Below are 7,506 nucleotides of genomic sequence, written 5' to 3'. Positions count from 1 at the left end.
TTGTTTCTATATGAGTTTAACAGAATACAGTAGAACTTCAGAGTTATGAACTGACCACTCAACCACACACCTCATTTGGAACCAGAAGTGCACAATCAGGCAGCAACAGAGACAAAAAAAAAAAAAAAAAAAAAAAAGCAAATACAGTATAGTACAGTGTTAAACGTAAACTACTAAAAAATAAAGGGAAAGCAGCATTTTTCTTTTGCATCGAAGAGTTTCAAAGCTGTATTAAGGCAATGTTCAGCTGTAAACTTTTGAAAGAACCACCATAACGTTTTGTTCAAGTTACAAACATTTCAGAGTTACAAACAACCTCCATTCCTGAGGTGTTCGTTAGTCTATGGTTCTACTGTAAAAGTTTAAACCTAGTAGATAATTCACAGGTGAAGACACCATTAGTTTTACCAGACTTGGTTTCTGTATCAAAAACCAATTACCCCACTACATGCAACCTACTAAATAAAGTACTTTCAGGAAACCACTGTGAGTGGTGTATAGAAGTAGGGTGAAGGCAGCTATATTAAATATGAATTGCAATGTTCTCCTTTTTCTGAGTGTGGTAGTACCTCAGGTTTCCCAACAGGAGATGTTGTGGCCATGTCCTTGTGACAATTTGTGGTCAGGACAATTTGTGAAAGGATCAGGCCTGCTTACACCACCTGGAGAGAATGCATACGTACAGTAAGACAGGCAGGCCTCCTTGTACTCCAGGATTCTGCAGCTGCAGGGTTTTCACAGAACTGTGCTCTACAATCCAAGCTTTCATATAAAAAATGTTATTCTAGCCCTTATGGTTGTGGAAGAACCTTACGAGTGTAACCAGATGTCATGATGTTTGCCTAGCTCTGCTGATAACCCAAACCAAAAGCTGTGAAGTGTCAACAGCCCCCAACCATCTCAATAGGGGCTAATGCTGAAACCTAACAATGACAGTATAAATGTCAACATTAACTATCAAATTCTTTCAATCATTTTAGCAAAAACATTCAGCTAATCTGCTTATCCCACAATCCCAAACCACTTCCCATGCTTTTCTGGGTCCCAAAAGCCCTAACTGTCCCCTACCCAGCAGCCAAAACCTCCAGTTTCTCCCCTTACAGTCTCTCTAATGCAGTGAAGTGTTTTCAGTAAAAATTCTGCAGTACAATGGAGGGGACAGGGACAGACTCAGGGCTTAATTTATGCCAGGGCTTGGCAGTTCATAGCCCCAGCACCTCTAGGTTTGGCAGTTCATAGCCCCAGCACCTCTAGGGCTTGCTGCACCAGTTATGAATGTAAAAAAAAATTGCTTGAGTCCCAGCACCTCTTTCATTATAAATTAAGTACTGGACAGACGCCATCTGTTTTGCACCACTCTGGCAGTGTAAAGGGGACAGAGAGCTATACCCTCATAGGGCAGCAGAGAAGAAGAACCCCCAACAAAGCGTGACCAGACCCAGGGATCTGGCCTTGACAGCTTAAGAGCAGAATAAAATCAAATTAATTTAGTATAAAAAACAAACAACACAAGGGATGCCACACTAGATTTGCCTCAGACTCTCCAGTCTGCCCTCTAGAAGGGCACAGAAACTAAGGAGCCTTTCCTAGGGTTACCATTCGTCCGGATTTACCCGGACATGTCCTCCTTTTGTGTGCTAAAAATAGCGTCGGGGGGAATTTGTAAAGCACTCACAATGTCCGGGATTTCCCCCCCGCAGAGCAGAGCGAGCGGCTGGGAGGGCTGCAGGGAAGTCCCGGGCTGGACTCAGGAGCAGCTGTAGAGGAGCCGGATCCGCCCTGCATTCTGAGCCGGCAGCTCCCTTGCAGCCCAGTCCGGCAGCACTGTGCAGGGCCAGACCGGGTTTTGTTGTGCAGGGCCAGGGACCGGGTTTTGTGTTGTGCAGGGGAGCTCAGCCACATGTCCGGCTCGGCTGCACAGAGCCCAACACTCTGTTCTGAGCAGCAGGGTAAGGAGGTCAGGGGGCAGGAAGGTTCTGGAGGTGGCAGTCAAGAAACGGGGGGGCTTTTTGGGGGGAGTGGAGAAAGTTTTGGGCAGTCAGGATACAGGTAGGGGGTAGGGTCCTGGGGGGCAGTTGGGGGGGGTCTTAGGAGGGGGCAGTTAGGGGACAAGGAACAGGGAGTCTTAGGTAGGGGGTGGGGTTCTGGAGGGCAGTTAGGAGCAGGGGTCCCAGGAGGGGGCAGTCAGGGGACAAGGAGCAGGGGGGGAGTGTTTGGGAGTTCTGGGGGGGGCTGTCAGGTGGCAGGGGTGGGGAGATGGATCGGAGCAGTCAGGGGACAGGGAGCAGAGGGGTTTAGATGGGTTGGGAGTTCTGGGGGGGGCTGTCAGGGGGTGGGGAGTGGTTGGATGGGGCGTGGGAGTCCCAGGGGTCTGTCTGGGGGTGGGGGGGTGGATAAGGGTTGGGGCAGTCAGGGGACAAGAGGCAGGGAGGCTTAGATAGGGAGTGGAGTCCTGGGGGGCAGTTAGGGGCAGGGGTCCCAGGAGGGGGCAGTCAGGGGACAAGGAACGGGGGGAGGGTTGGGGGTTCTGGGGGGGCGGGAAGTGGGAGGGGCAGGGGCGGGGCTAGGGCGGGGCTCCTCCCGTCCTCTTTTTTTCTTGCTGAAATATGGTAACCCTACCTTTCCTGCAGAATCCAGCTCCAGCCTCCCCCAGCATACACCAGGACACACAGCATGAAACCTAAGAACAGCAATATAGGCACCATAGGAAATATGTTCCCCATCTGATCCCATCACCCCTACACAGCCTGTCTATACCGCCGTCCTGCCCCTGCAGTCTACAGCCAGTCTCTATCCCATTGCCCCTAAAGCCAGTGCCGGTGCTAGCCCACCCGGAGCCCTAAGTAGGAATATTTTTGCCTTCTCCCCCCCCGCCCCCGCAACACATAAGTAATGGGTGGGGGCTCAGGGCCCTAAGCAATTGCTTAGTCTGTTTATGCCTAGCACCAGCTCTGCCTACGCCTGTCTCTGCTCACACACATCACACACCGTTCCTCACCTCTCTGCCTCCACATCAGACTGCTTTCTCCTTTCCCGCCATGCTGCTGGGTGCCAACACAGGGGTGGATCACTGAGAGGGCAGGAGAGTCTCTTTGCTCTCAGTTCTGGCACCTGGTACCACCATAGCCCTCACCCCCAGCTAGAAGTTGCAGGGAAAGGCCTGCTCAGTCCCCCTAAGGCCTGAGCTGGAGCATGTTCCGGGCAGATAAAATCTTCAGCAAACTTAAAAGCCAAACTAACAGTCACTACTGAGCATGTGCAAACTGCAATTTCACAGACGTTTATAATTTGGCCAGATTTTGGTGGATTTTCACAGGGATGGTACAAAGTATATCTCTGGCACCAGATGACTTCCCTGCTCCAAAAAATGAAGGCACTAGAGATTCGCAATTTAACAGCTGTAAGAATTTTTTGTCATGGACAAAACAATGTACTTTCCCCTAATCTTATTCTCAGAAATGGCTGACCCATTTTTGCTGAAACTTTCAAAAGTAATTCAGCTTGTGATAAAACCTAGCACAGAAAATTTCAGCCCAAACAGTTAAAGTCTGGCAAAGTTTTAAGCAGGATGTTATAAAAGAATGTTAGGCAATGCTACTAGCTATTCCCATTAGAGCTGGTCAGAAAATATTGCCTCCTCTGCTCCCCCATGGAAAGTGTCAATAAAAATTTTAATTTTAATTTTTAATGGAAAATGTTGACTTTTCATCAAAAATCAAAATATTTCCACAGACAATTGAAATAATCTGATTTAAACTGGCACTACAGTGCCTCATGCTCCCATTCTTCTCTATGGATTGGACTTGGTTTTTCTGGGGGGTGTTTTTTCAACAAAATACAGAAATTTTACATGGAAAGCAGACACCTCTCACAAAAATTTGTTTACTCAAAAATTCTGTCAAAAAACAGTTTCAATAGAAAATTTTCAAACAGTCCTTGCTCCCATCCTAGTGGGGCAGGTCCCTCCCCAGGAGACTGTTCCCTTTTCTTTTCAGAGCTACTTCAGCCCGGATTGACCAGGACTGGTCCAAGGCCCCCTATTAGGAAATCACATGTAACATTTTTATGAGGTGCTGCACACACGACACAGCTCCTGATCAATTTGTTTGGGACTGTGGTAGCAAAAGGCAAACAAGCAAGATGAGCAAGAGCAGTGGACAACAGCTGAATGTTGGCTTGTTGCAGGGGTAGCCCCAGAGGTGAAAGTAAGCCGGTACGGTCTGGTATGGCGTACCGGCACGAGCTAGCACGCCATGCCGGACTGGACCGGCTTCCCCGGCGGTGATTAAAAGGGCCCAGGGCTCCAGCTGCTGCGGGGAGCCTCGGGCCCCTTAAATCACTGCTGGAGCCCTGCCGCTCTGGGGTAGCAGCAGGAGGGCTCCTGCAGTGATTTAAAAGGCCTGGAGCTCTGCAGCGGCCGGAGCCCTAGGCCCTTTAATTCACCCCTGAGCCCCACGGCTCCCAGCCACCTTTGCAGCTGGTAGCTCCGGGGTTATTTAAAGGCCCTGGGGCTCCCAGCCACAGCCAGAGCCCCAGGGCCTTTAAATATTGAAAGGCCACACCTCTTCCAATTGAGGCCATGCCCCTGCTCAGGACTCCGGTGTACCAGTAAGTCCTTTAAGTTACTTTCACTCCTGAGTAGCACCAATATCATGGTGTGGGGCAGAAGAATCCCTTTTCCCCTGCCTCATAATCTGAGCTGGATAGCGCTTGATTTCGAGAAGCATTTTTATAAAACACTTTGTTATGAAGAGCAAATGCTGTGCAGTTCTGTATAACTGCAGCTTCTGTGTTACTGCAGATATTCATGGTTGGATGAGCTTTTCCCCTGTCTGCACAAAACCTTCTACATAGTCCTTCAGTTGTCATAATCACATGTTTATATCACATCACCATCTGTTGCCATGAAAATAACCTTATCACTGATCCAGCTGATTTCATCATGAGCACCAGCAAGTGGATCAGAAAGAAGATCTTGCCTTGGAATACAAATAGCACTGAGAATTTGCAACAACAAGCCAAATTAAGGCAAAACATCTGAAGTTTAGAATGGTTTATAGTTGCTATTAGACAAACACCCCTTGAGCTTTGGGGGAATCTGGATCCAGATCTGAGCTTTGAAGCTTTAGCTCATGTCTAGCTGCTATAATTTATTTGTTCGTAGTGCAAAAGCTGCTCATTAATGAAAATGAAGAGGAAGGAGGGTGGGGAGAAAAGCCTCGTCAGAAAATCCTAGAAAGGCTGAGAAACGAACACATCCACAAAGAGTTACGCTGCAGGACTAAAAAGGCTGAGATTCTACTGAAAAATCAAAGGGACATACAGCCCATTTCCTCCAGCCTAATAGAATTATACAAATTATCAGAAGAGTGTGTGTCTGGGATGGATTGAATGATGCTCTGAGACAGATAAGCAGAGTAAATAAACTCCATGCTGAGAGCATAGAAAAGGGATTCCTTGACATTTGGCAGCAAACCAGCAAGATAGCAACTTGGGTGTATATCTACACTGCAATAAAAGACCCGCAGCACAGCTGAGGCTGGCCTGGTGAGCTGATTCGAGCTCACAAGGCTTGGGCTGCAGGGCTAAAAATGGCAGTGTAAACGTTTGGGCTTTGGCTGGACTCCAGAACCCTGTGAGGGGGGGAGGATCTCAGAGCCCGGGCCCAAGCATCTGCACTGCTATTTTAGCCCCACAACTTAAGGTTGTCATCTGACCTGGGCTCTGAGACGTGGTATTGTGGGTTTTTTATTGCAATATAGACACACACCCTCAAATAAAATCTTGGTGGCTTTCATCAGCATACATCACCATTGCAGTTTTTTCAGTCCCCACTTCTTTAAGCAGCCTAATTGTCTTACTATGTAGGGTGACTTGGCCAGAGTCATACAGGAAGTCACTGGTACAGCAGGGAATTGAATCACAGTCTCCTGAGTCCCAGGCTAGGCCCTACCCACTGATCCATCTTGCCTCTACAAATAGCCTTTTCTAAAATCCACATAGACTGAAAAGCCAGTTTCAAGAATCCCTCAAAACACGTAACTCAGATATTTATGAGGATTTCTATTCCAATTTACTCGGCTGCAAATCAGTATGGTACTTTGTAGGGCAGTTAGGATTCTCAATACCTTAAAAGTGACCTGGAAAGAGAGTTCTTAAATTGGCCATGTACCCTTTTTTTGTTTCATTATAATGTATGTAAGATGATGGCTTAGAAGGATTTTTTTTTCTCCGCTTGGCTTTTACTTTAGGGATATATCAGGCATATAAAGACACCTTCCCTGTCTTTGTTGGAGAACCTTTGGGAGGTCTCAGAGATGTTTATTCGTAAACTTCATTGGTAGGAATTGAGATTCATTCCAGGGTGAATTGTCACAACCCACCACAAAGAAAGTCACAGTGCTCCAGGGAGGTGTGGCATCTCTTTGAGAAGAGTCTCCTCTGCACCACAAGTCTACAGTCCCTAATATGTTTTAGGCTTTTCTTTAGGTGCATAAGGCACCTCAGACACTGACCTTATTTTTCTGGGTTATTTTAAGAATTCCTTCTACACAGTTTTATCGCCAATCAATTTTTCAATTTATCCTGGAAATATGATCTAACACAGGCTCATTGGGTCAAATACATGCCTGGTATAATTCTACTGGGCCAAATTCTGTTCTCAGATATGTGTGTAAATATGGAATAAAGACACTGACTTCAATGTAACTGAGATCAGAATCTAGACTACTCAAAATTGCCAAGCTCAAGAGATAAAAAATCCTGAGTAGCCCACCACCCAAAAAAATTCATGAGATTGGCCCCCCAAACCATGTCTTTTTTTAAAAAGGATTATATTGTGTTTTTTTGGTCAGTCTTGATTTCTGAACTCTCCCTTCCCATCCCCTGCATCTCTGAGTGACAGTTCATGCCCCCTACTCTACCATATGTATTGAGTAAGAGGATTTTGGCCCCTGCTACAGGAGCTTTCACTGCCACATCTCCCGTCCCCTGCCCAGCAATTAATGCTGCCCCAAACTTCCAAATCAATACTGTCCTGTCCCCACATCAATTCAGTGCCCACTAAGTCTCACCTCCATTCCCCCCCGTGTTCTTCACACACACCCCCACCAAGTGTAAGGGGGCTGCAACAGGGCCCCATCTCTCACTTCCAGGCTGAGTGGGGCAACTCCAGGGGCTCTTCACCACCACCCTTTTACCCCTTCTGAGTCTTTCCAAGCCAGGTATTGTGGAGGGGAGAGGGAGCAGAATGACTCATTGCTGACAGCAGAGCAGGAAGCAAGGAGCGAACGGAGCCATTGCTCACAGGAGGGGAAAAGGGATGATGGAACAGAGCCACCCTGAGCTGTTGGACTCCTTTGCCCTCCTCCCCTCCTATGTGAATGACTTTCAGTTGCTAAGGATAGGGAGCTATGCCTGAAGCAGCTCTGATTGGTTACTCATCCCTGTGACACAGGCAAATGGGACAACTAGCCAATCAGAGGGAGTTTTTCCTCAGGCAAGGCT

This window comes from Malaclemys terrapin, chromosome 10 (assembly GCF_027887155.1).
Source record: "Malaclemys terrapin pileata isolate rMalTer1 chromosome 10, rMalTer1.hap1, whole genome shotgun sequence".
NCBI classification, from domain to species: domain Eukaryota; kingdom Metazoa; phylum Chordata; order Testudines; family Emydidae; genus Malaclemys; species Malaclemys terrapin.
This window is presented reverse-complemented; position numbering follows the sequence as displayed.